At 38.4% G+C, this 12,549-nt stretch overlaps 1 long non-coding RNA gene across 1 annotated transcript; it reads right to left on the reverse strand.

Moving 5' to 3' along the window:
- Positions 1–2,931: 2,931 nt before the first annotated feature.
- Positions 2,932–7,819, reverse strand: LOC144976100 (uncharacterized). Its single transcript, XR_013646044.1, has 2 exons — positions 7,495–7,819; positions 2,932–3,570 (listed from the first exon to the last, which is right to left on the reverse strand). It is a non-coding gene; the product is annotated as an uncharacterized LOC144976100 (long non-coding RNA).
- Between the last annotated feature and the right edge of the window lie 4,730 nt (positions 7,820–12,549).

Here is a 12,549-nt window from a genome sequence, read left to right on the forward strand (position 1 = left end):
AAGATCATTAAAGAATAAAATTGATGAACTGTTTTCACTGTGTCGTTACAATAATGACTATCGTCAAGCCTCCATAATAGCTTTAACAGAGACTTGGCTCTCTCCTCACATACCATCATCATGTTTTGATATTGAACAATACTCACTATTTCGAGGAGATCGGACTAATGTAAATAAACGAACTGGGGGTGGGGTGTGCACATATATTAACAACAAATGGTGCCACCCCAATAATTGTCAAATAAAGAAAATGTATTGTGGCGATTATATTGAATTTATTACTGTTTCGTCACGACCTTATTATCTACCCCGGGAATTTACTCATGTCATCATCATCAACGTCTACATTCCACCATCATCAGACAACAACACAGCGAAAAATATTTTGAAGAAAGAAATACAGGACATTCAAATGAAGTCGCCCGATGCCGTATTGATGGTCACTGGTGATTTTAACCAATGTAAAGATTTCACTCTCCGGGACTTCATCAATACGTGGACTGCGAGACAAGGGACAAAAAAACATTAGATTTATTCCTGTGTAATATTAAAAATAGTTACAAATGTTTACCCCGTGCCCCATTGGGTTTATCTGACCACTGCATGCTCTTGCTACTCCCCACCTACCGCCCTGTTTTTAAACGTGTAAAACCAGTAAAGAAAAGTGTACAGATCTGGAACGGAAGTGTGTGTGAAGATTTGCGTGGTTGTTTTGAATGCACTGACTGGAATGTTTTTATCGAATCATGTGATAGTGTGGATGAGCTGAATGACTGTGTGAGTGAGTATTTAAAATTCTGTGAACAGCTCGTGTCTTGTAAAAAAGAAATAAAATATTATCCTAACAACAAGCCTTGGATAACAAAAGATCTAAAACTTTTATTGAACCAAAAGAAAACTCTCTTTACTAGTGGAAACAAAAAATATCTGAAAACAAAACAAAAAGAGATAAAGAGAGTAATATCCAGTTGTAGAGACAAGTACAAAAATAAAATTGAAAAATGCTTTTCTTCTGGGGATATACGGGACACGTGGCGGGGGCTTAAAACTGCTGTTAACTATAATCCAAAGCCCACGATTATATCTGAAGATATCGAAATTGAAACTCTAAATAAATTTTATTCACGTTTTGACACAGCAAACAAATTTGATATTGAAAATGAAAAACATAAATTAGACAGGGCTTTGGAAGATGAAATGACTATTGAGGTCAGTGAAGAAGAAATGAGATTCGTATTTTCGAAACTAAACGAGAGGAAGGCTGCTGGGCCGGATGGGTTGAAAGGAAAATTATTAAAAGAATGTGCCCATCAACTGTCCCCCATTTATACACATATTTTTAACTGGTCCCTCCAATGCGTTTCGATCCCTGAAATTTGGAAAACTTCAAAAATTATTCCTGTTCCAAAAAAAGAAAATCTTGAATCTATGAACGATCTCAGACCTGTTGCACTGACTTCAATAGTCATGAAATCTTTAGAAAAACTTGTTCTTGTTAAAATTAGGAACCAGTTTATGCCATTGAGTGATAGTCATCAATTTGCTTACAAACCAGGACGTGGCGTAGAGGATGCCATTTTGCTGTTTACAAACAACATCTACAGGCATCTAGATCACGCTAAGAGCTATTGCAGATTGCTTTTCGCAGATTTTTCTTCAGCGTTCAATACAATGCAACCTCAGTTGGTTGTTCAAAAATTGACTAGTCTGAATTTAAACAAGTATATAATTGCTTGGGTGCTCGAATTTCTTACGGAGAGAGCACAATATGTTCAATTAGGACAAAATATATCTTCCTGTATAACTACAAATACTGGTGCTCCTCAAGGTTGTGTATTGTCCCCTGTATTATTCACAATATACACGAATGACTGTAGAAGTCAAAACCTGAGTGTACCTTTGATAAAGTTTGCAGATGACACTGCTCTTCAAGGCCTCATAACAAATGGGAACGAAGTGGCTTATAGGCAAGAAATTGATAGATTTGTGTCTTGGTGTGATGCCCACCACCTAGAGCTTAACATAAGCAAGACAAAGGAGCTAGTGATTGACTTTAGGAGAGTGAAGGAACCGATAGAACCGTTAAAATTAAAGGACCAATTCGTCCAGCGAGTTCCTCACTACAAATACCTTGGTGTAACAATTGATGACAGGCTCAAGTGGGATGAACACTTGAAAATAATTAGGCATAAGATGTGCAGACGTACATATTTTTTATCAAAACTCTCTCAGTTTAGAATAGATAAAACCCTCTGCACATTATTTTATAGAGCAGTAATCGAAAGTGTTTTGTCATTTTGTATAACAGCTTGGGGAGGCAATTGCTTAGCAGTGGAAAGGAACAAAATAAATTCAAATATTAAAAAATCTATTAAACGCTATATAAATGATGTTGACGATGTAGATCTTTTATACGAGAAATTTTGTATAAATAAAATAACTAAAATATTAAATGACCAGTATCATCCACTAAGACCATCAGTTATTATGTCAGAAAGAAGTGGTCGCCCTTTCTCTATTTCAACAAAAACAGAGAGACACCGAAAATCATTTCTGCCGTCCAGTATTAGGCTTTATAACAACAAGCAATAATCATTTTATACAATTATTTCGCATTTTTAGTTTCAAAAAATGTAAATATTAAATTATTAATTTATTTGTTTTGCAATCTTTTCAATTTTTAATTTATAGTGACAGTTTTGACTATTTTACAGTGTTGAAATTATTCATATTATAAAGCGCAGCTCTGGTAATGGAGCTGTTCCTTTTTTATATATACATCCTATTTCCATTGTATTTTTATCTTATTATGTAAATTATAACACGTCTGTACAAAAAATTTCCTTTTTGGGATGCAATAAAGTATTATTATTATTATTATTATTATTATTATTATTATTATTATTATTATTATTATTATTATTATTATTATTATATACACCATATATACATATACAAATAGGGCCATGTATCTCACCAATACAGTAATCAATTCAAAAATGTTTATGCACGCTCTGCAATATGGCACGCTGGAGCTGTGTGACTGAATTTTATCTCTATAATGATATAGTCAATACCTCCCATGAAAATTGAATTTGGGCACGGTCGGATTCCAGCATGCTTTTTGGCTTCTCAAGAGAGCATGCTAGAATCCAGAGAGTACTGTACTAGCCTTATCCAACTTACTTATACTGATTATCAAACTTCTGACATCTTTAATTAAGATGTGTCATGCTATTTAATCTTAATAATGTTTATCCTAATCCTTCTCATCAATGTAGCTTCCTTATTCACTCACAACAACTTCAGGGGTTCTAATTAGGCTGGGGTTTTTTTCTCTCTCAAAAACACTGCATGGACAAATACGAAAATAAAATTTTCACAAACTGAATTTTTGTTATGGATATTTTAAGATTTGATACTACTGTTTTATTGAAAATCATAACAACAGTATTTCAAATTTCAATTCAAATGACTTACCATATCCCTGAAACAGGCATTTTCTTCTGTCAATTCTAACAACTGAGATTTGAGTTTCTCAATTTCTTTTTTAAGCTCTTCCTCCATGGTCTGATTGAAAAAAAAAAGTTATTAAAAAAAATAAATTAGGTTATTCTCAAAATCAGCGTTCATTCCAGCACGGTTTTCTTGAACTCCTTGGGACATGTAAAAAAGTTTGAGGAAACTGTAGTGTGAGTAAAAACTGTACCTTGCCATAACGACTTGATGGGGCTCAGTGGTATGGTCTTTGCTTCATACCCGAAAGATACTCAATTCGAACCAACACATTATGTAGTCTTCAGTAAGCCCCCTCTCCTTAGTTCAATTTGCAGTGCCAGTCTTTCCGTGGAATAGAATTTGCTAAAGACTAGCATTCTATCCAAAGGGTAGACAAGCCATTGCTATTGTCTGTTTCACCTTTTATAGAAACCGGGATAAACCTCCCAGCTCTATGGGCTTAACTCACTCAATCCAAGAGATTTTGCTGCTTTACAAAATTGGAAAAAATGTATTAAAAAATGAGCATGTACATAGATGGTTATTTATTTACTTTATTGTTATGCTGAGAGAGATTACTTTCTATACATGGCATGTTACAAGGTGTTGGTGTGTATGTGTGTGTGTGTTGGGGGTGGGGGGGGGGGGGTTGTTGAGAGGTGGGAGGCGGGTTGCTGTTTCACAACATTGATTTACCGTTGTAGCCAACCATTTAGCAAATCATGGCTCGTGGCCTTGAAATTGGAAGAATGGCGAGGTAATAAGAATCAGCAGTGAGGTGTTGGTTATGCGAATGGCGATGGGGTGTATAAATGGCTGTGAGTGTCTGAAAATTCTTTCTACATAGCTGCCAACTTTTCAAAATGCAAAAATATTATTATACGCGGTGCGGCGCGGACGCCCAATTCATGTCTTAAAATGGCATATTTATTAATGTACTTAAGTACTAGAATGGTCAGAACTGTAATACTAAGAAAAGCTTACCTTTATCATCATACTGGGTAGGCATAAGTTATGGGGAGGTGGTGACAGAAGCAGATTACTGAGGCTTGGGCTTAATAGCCTCCTTTCCTTTGTGGCGAAAATTTTCTCCCAAGATAATTTTTATCACATTTTCTTCTTCTTTTTTTTTTTTCTGGATTTTTTTTCTTTTTCTGGATTGGCCAAATCGTACTAAGTACGATTTTATCGAACTGGTTGGCAGCTATGTTTCTAATATAATCAAATTAAGTAACTAAAATTCCCAAATTTATTTATCAACCCTTTTTCATTATGATCTACTTCGAGAAAAGACTGATATATGTGCGGCATTGTGTTTTGGTGGTATGACATTTGCCATTGGATCAGAAGGTCCTGGGTTCGAGTTCTGCACTAAGAGGTGTATATTTGAGTCCCTGGAAAAGGCTCTATACTCACATTCTCTCACCGTACCTGGCCCTTAACAACGTTGTCTTTCGGAGAGAAAAAAATGTAATATCGCCTATCAGGCGTCATGTCTTGTCCTACATGTTAAGTGTTGCTGTTTTGGATAGGACGACGGACCCCTTGTAAAGCGCTTTGAGCATGTTTAGTAGATGTTGCACTCTGTAAAAGCTCTGTAGAGCACCACTTCGTCATCGTTATGCACTATCGAAATGTTATTCATTACATGTATATCCAGACATCAGCCACAGCAAAGATTACAGAGCTTAAATCATCCTCAAGGAGAAAAGAGGTACAAAAAATGCTGGAGTCTGGATCCTTGGATTTAATGCTGCAGTGCCTTATCAACTCAACCATCTCGTTACTAAGAGGTTAAATGACTACAAGTATTAAAAAGTATGTTACTTAATAATAGTCTTATTCTGGCTGAAGCACTTGTGAGTATTTTACAATTCTAACCCGCACATTGCTTACACACCATCTAGATAGGTAATAATAAGTGTGTTACACAAATAGTAATAGACCCAATGGTTCCACACTAAATTGCTGGGACTTTGGTCCTTGGAGAAAGAAATAATAATAATAATAATAATAATAATAATAATAATAATAATAATAATAATAATAATAATAATAATAATAATAATAATAATAATCACAATATTCATCAACTCTTAAGAGAATAAGGTAGGCCTTCCGAAAGCTCCTCGTGCTACCGGAAACAACCCAAATATTCCCTCTACTAACCCTTATAAAAAAATAAAACCTAGATACGAGGGCTCTTTCAGAAATAACCGAAAAATGCCCATTGCTCAGCAACCAGTAGAGATTTTTAAATTCTGTAAACGACATGATATTCCTTATTTCATTACGGATATTCCTAGAAATTATGAAGTGCATAATTTTGCACAATGAATTTCTAGACGATTTTAAAGATGGCGGCCCACCTTGAAACTTGGTCAAAGGAGGAAATCAGAGCTGTCATACGTTTTTTGAACTCCAGAAGTCTGAATCCTACCGAAATTCATAAAGAACTTCAGAGTGTATATGGTGAGCATGTTATAAGCCGTACACAAGTCTATCACTAGTGTAATTTGTTTGAAGCCGGCCATTCCGACTTGACAGACAGGGAAGGGAGAGGGTGTTCGATAACTGCGACGTCAGAAGACAATGTGAAGCGAGTTGATGAGCTTATTCGTCAGGACAGGAGGTTGAAACTTCATGAAATCGCAAGCAGTCTTGAAATTTCGGAAACTTCTGCCCATAGAATTGTATTTGATGAACTTGTCTACAGAAAAGTCAGCGCAATATGGGTTCCTAAGCAATTGACAGACAATCATAAAGAACAAAGATTGGACATCTGCAGGGAACTTTTGAGAAGAAGCAAGAGCTCACGCAGGGTTCACGGGCATACTGCCAACGCCGGCGGAGACTTTCTAGGGTACGATGTGACTTTTCTTGACAGCATAGTCACCTGTGATGAGACTTGGTTGACCATTGCACCCCAGAAACAAAGCAAGATTCGATGACATGGAAACATCCATCCTCACCTGTCGCGAAGAAATTCAAAGTCATGCGGTCAGCAAAGAAAATAATGGGAACTGTTTTCTGGGACAGTCGTGGTGTTATTCTGTTCGAAACCTTACAACCTGGAGAAACAATCAATGCTGCAAGGTACTGCCAAACTCTTGACAAGCTTAGGGAGGCCATTCGCAGAAAGCGCCCAGGGCAGTTGACCAACGGGGTCATTTTGCAACACGACAACGCTACACCCCACAGCACGAGTGACGCAAGGTTGGCTAGAGAAATATGGATGGGAGATTTTGCCACACCCACCACACAGTCCAGACCTCGCACCATCTGATTATCACCTCTTTGGGCCACTGAAACGTGAGCTGGCAGGAAAGCGCCTTGATGTCGATGAAGAGCTTGTTGACCATGTGCGGAAATGGCTACAAAACCTTGACGGAGATTTCTTCCGAGAGGGTATCTATTCCATGGTGCGGCGTTGGCAGAAGTGTGTCGACAGACTTGGCTGTTACGTAGAGAAATGAAGGACGAGTCAAGGTATGAACACGTGCAAGAATTTGGTTGATAGCATAAAAAACGCGGATTTTACAGGCATTTTTCGGTTAATTATGAAAGAGCCCTCGTAGTACCGTTAACTAACCCTAATAGGAAAAACAAACAAAACACCCTAGCACATTTACTAAGACTAAGACTTACAACTAACCCTAATAGACGAAATAAAAATCCTCCGTTCTCGAGCTAATCCTGAAAGTGAAAGAACCCCCCCCCCCCCCCCTCCCTTTCCAAAAAAAAAAAAAAAACAACAAAAAACAAAAAAAGAAAAGCAAAAAGAAACTAGGACTGCTTTCAATACTTCACAAAATAATCTTATCCATCAAGGTTTGCTCTGGAGTTTTAAAAATGCTAAATACTAAATATATTAACAAATTGAATAAATAAACGCATGACAAAAGATCCATCACAGTGAAAATACAAATTGAAAGAAATGCTACTAGCTACGAGGAGCTTTCGGAAGGCCTACAAGAATAAGCACTTTTATTTCACCTTCTTCGGAGATATCAAGTCTGGATGATTCTCAAGAAAGGGGAACTTTTATTGACTCAGCACAAACCTTACTAGACGGAAGACGTCTATCTAAATCTATAGCAGACTATGTGTGTAGGGGTGAGGGGCAATAATACCGTAACATTACGCTTGATTTCCTTACACATTGGACAAGCTCCACACAAGCCTAGATCGATTGTGTGTTATGTTTATTTATGTCAATGCTCCCAAAATGTAGGGAGAATCCTCAGGCATATTAATCGTGCTAACTGAACCGAAGCATCGCATCCCCGAAGTTCAAATTCCATCCAACAACATAAAGTCGGGAATCTAGTGTTGGGTTATTTGATCGCTTTTACTCGATCGACGATCGAGCGCCAAGCCACGAGTCAGTGCTCGATCTCAATGCCGGAAGAGCGAGTTAGTAAAACGATTACTCGATCGTAAAACGATCAGGCGGGTTGTGAGCTTGAGACGATCTTGACACGTGAGACGAGCTTGAGACGATCAGGATTCGAGCGAGCGGAGGGGTAACGAGTGTTTCGAATCATTTCAAATTCAAACGATCACAGTTTGCCATCCGATACCAATCGCCAATGTTTGCACACGGTAGTCTGTGGTTCTTCCACAGCCCTCACTCCTTGTCAGATGTTAGTGTGTCTGAGTGGCAGTGGCAGGGAAATTCGTATAGGTGTATCACGCGTGTGTGACAAGACTTCATTAAACCTACTAAAGTTTGACTATCACACACACACACATACACACACACACACACACACACACACACACACACACTAAGGCTATTTCTATGACACACACGCATCCCTCTATCAATGAACACTCCTACAGTAGTGCGGCTATGTGGTCTAGTCATGACGTAACTATAGGTAGTACTCTAGTCGACCATGGGTCTCGTGCATTATAATGGTCTAGTGGTATGACACCCGCTTTGGGATCGGAAAGTCCTGGGTTCGAGCCTCGCGCTCGGTGCATAGTTGAGTCTTTGGACAAGGCTTTTTACTCACATTCTCTCACCGTACTCAGGTGTAAAATGAGTACCTGGCCGTTAACAGCGTTGTCTTTGTCTGAAAAATTGTAATATCGCCTAACAGGCGGCATGTCCCGTCCTACATATCAAATGTTGCTGTTGACCGGGGACCCCTTTACAAAGCGCTTTGATCACATTTAGTGGATATTGTAAAGTTCAATTTTTTAAAGTAAAACATTAGCTTTGAATATGGAATGTTTCAATTTTAGATGCCTGTGTATTCTTTGTTAGTTCCCATCATCATCATCATCATCATCATCATCATCATCATCATCATCATCATCATCATCATCATCATCATCATCATCATCATCATCATCATCATCATCATCATCATCATCAGGGGCATCGGTACGGTCTTTGGTTGGCACCCGAAAGGTACCGAGTTCGATCACCCGCCGCTGAGTGGTCTTGAGCAAGTCACCTTGCCCTAACTAAATTTGCGGCGCTGCACTGCGGCTATCGCTTGGGTTATTCCAGTCTTCCCTTAGAATAGACCCAAAAGACGAATCTCCCCTATGGGATGAATAAAGGGAATTATGTTTAATTTATTTTTATCATCACCATCATATCAGCGGGATCATCATCATCACCACCACCCTAATAATAATGGATAAAATAAATATCAACACATTTCAATGTAATAATCAATCTAAAATCAATCAGTGCTCCTAAAAGACCCTTTGATTTCTTTGTCTAATTCGTTCCATACTTTTGGAGTCCCGACAAAGAAAGATTTTCAGCTAACTATAGTTTATATATGGGAATATTAATCAGTCGTTTATATTGGAATCGGAGTTGTCTAGCAGGTGTATTAGTTCAAAGCGCATTTCCAAGGATTTACCATGCTCAATGAACTTCACAATATTTTATTTAATTTATTCCTCCGGCACGCCATATCGACCATACATCCATTTCGTACAGTAGGTACCGATCGCTGTTTGGAGTCTTTTTGTATTAAAGCTCTTTACAATACCCGTCATTGCTTATAAGATAAGAATACATTCACACCTGAGTCAAGTGCCTGACACACGGACTTAACGTCTGGATCACAATTTTCAACAATCACTGTCACTCATCCGGCCATTGATAAGGCTTGATTTTGTGACAAGAGACACCGTACCACTGAGCGACCGAACAAATAATCACCATCTGCGCCATCGTCATCATCATCATCATCATATCATCATCCTCATCACAGCCGTAACAGCCAGCAAAACCACAATCATCATCTTCGGGTCCGGTCTATCCGTGTGGGGGGTGGGGGTGGAACCTGCTAAAGTATTTCATTTTTTAAACAGAAACACGATAATCATCATCATCATCATCATCATCATCGTCATCCATTGTCGTCGGCATCGTTATCATCGTGTCCGGGCAATCCGTGTGTGTCTGGGTGTGGAACCTGCTAAATATTATTATTATCTACCTACCTAATAAAAACACACCATTCTTGTTCATTTATTTTTCAAATAATGAAATGAAAGGCACGACCTTTCCCGCACACACAAGAGGCGATGACGACCAGTGACAAATTATGGGAGGTGGGGGCGGCCGACAACTTTTGGCGCGACATAAATATGAAATGTTAAGGTGACAGCGGGATGATGGTGGTGGGAGGGGGGGGGGGGTCTCAACCCTTCACCATCAACAACTGTTTGATGGCGCGCGCGTGTGTGTGTGTGTGTGTGTGTGTGTGTGTGTGTGTATGTGTGTGTGATGCGACGAACGATCATAATCAAGGCTGCCAGACAGCCAGATTTCTTCTTGCCCAAGTAGTCAAATAGACCCCAAATAGCCAAACACCACAAGCATTCTGACTCCCTTGAAAAACTCATTTGTTTTGATTAACAAAACAATCGACTACAGTTGGATAAACTTATCTTTTCATTTTTTTAAAATAAAATATTTTTTTTTAAATGAATAATAATAGAAAAGCATTTCTTAGTAACCAATTTTGAACTTGGCCATCTGGCAGCCCCCATCATAACCAGCTGCAGTCAAGCCAGCCACAGACATAAGAGAGGGAGGGGTATGTGAAGTTTCCTGTGGCAAACGAGTTGCTCGTGTTTTTTTTTTCAAACGAATCACTGCTCGATGACGTCACTGACTCGAAACCCGCCCGAAACCGACTCGATTTTAGAGGACTCGATCGAAAACCCGCTCGATTTGATCGTTTCAAACTCGACCCAGCACTACGGGAATCGGGATCCTCTGTAGTTCAAATATAAATATGCCAGATTGTATGGTTGTTTACTGCCATTTATATATGGAACTGTGTTTTCAGTCCACCAGTGGACTGAAAACACAGCTGTGCATTCAGTCCACCGGAAATAAAAATATTTAAAAAGGACCAATTATCGCTAGTTATCTTAATCGATAGTGACGACATTAATACTGAGCCTATTGTAGGTTAGGCATCATCAGAAGTGGACAAGCATAACATTTATGACAATTTGACGGCTTAATAATATCATTTACAGCGTTTTATTTACTCTCGAAAAGTCTTGATTGAGAGTTGTTCGAAATAGGGAGCCTGGAATAGACAAATTCTTACCATGAATGCCAGATAGCCATTGACCTGGCCAATTTGGCCAAAATTGGCCACACAGAGAATCATTTTTCTATAATTAATTTAAAATTTACATTTATATCTGCGCTACGAAGCCACCTGACTGTTCATAACATTTAATAGGGTCTTTCCTTCAATGCAACTTCTATTTTCTGGTTTTAAATTTAGATTTTTCAGATTATTATTATTTTTTTAAATTTATTAAACAGAGAAGTTAAACCTGGGTATTATCTATCCGAAACCATCACATTGAAAGCATCAAAGGGGCAATAATAATTCTTGATGTCATAAATGGATGAAAATAGATGAAAACTTAGTGTTGATCTGAAAGCCTTAAAGTAATTAAGTGAATACATTACAGTGCACTCTGGATACGTCGACGTTGCCTAAGTCGATTTTTACCCAAGTCGATTTTTTTTTTCTTGGTCCCTCCCCCTTCTTCCTATATAACATTAGTAAAAAAAACAAAAACTCCACATAAGTCGATGTCGCTTAAGTCGATGTTCTTACCACTCATGACTACAAAAAAAATCACAAATAAACAAGTATTTCCATTGGTTAAAAAAGCTACCAGTAAGAATTTTAAGTGGTTAAGAATATCCGTGAACGATTGGCGCACATCGGTGTGATGTAGGTGCTTTGCCTGACGTCCGTGTTCAATGTACATGAGCAGTATTGAATAACTTTAATTTCTCCATCTCAAATTTTACATTGTCGCAACTTCAAGTTCAAGATTTTTTTGGTTCTAATCCCAGGCCATCCTATGTAATGGCCCTCTTAATCAGTATCAATTTTATCAAGAGGAATTCAAGTCAAGTCTACAACTACAATGGCAAACCTATCGCGGAAAAGGAAGATTCGATGCATTTGGAAAGTTTGGCATGCGACAGAAAATCATCGCTATTTCTGTCTCGACGATTGACAAGAAGCATGCCCTTGACCTAGAGGCGCCTACCCTTCCGCTTTTCGCGGAATAATTTCACTTAATTGGTATACATTCCACATTCAAGGCATTCTCATCGAGGAAAATTTTTTTTTAAAAATCTCTAGCGAAAAAAAAAGTGAGCTATGGCTTATTTCGTCATCTCCTATGGTCAATCAACACACATTTTGTATGTCTGATTAGTCTCTTCAAAGTGTGTGCTGCTGATGTCGGATAATATTATATGTTTGGAAGGGGGGTTGACCGAAGTATTATTATTATTATTGTGACTCCAATTTGTGAGGTCAATGACCTTGGTAATATTATATGTTGGCTTCAATCGGTAATAATATTATTTGAGTACGGTCAGCTTCTTTCCCTATTTAATTTTAGCCCTGTGTCCGTGTGTGTGTGTGTGTGTGTGTGTGTGTGTGTGTGTACCGGCACGCGCGTTTGTTTGATTAGGTGTGTGTGGGGGGGGGGGGGGGGGAGGGTCCTGACAAGGTTAAATCC

Source organism: Berghia stephanieae, chromosome 7, assembly GCF_034508935.2.
Source record: "Berghia stephanieae isolate SIO BIC M18660-M18661 chromosome 7, UCSD_Bste_1.3, whole genome shotgun sequence".
NCBI lineage: Eukaryota > Metazoa > Mollusca > Gastropoda > Nudibranchia > Aeolidiidae > Berghia > Berghia stephanieae.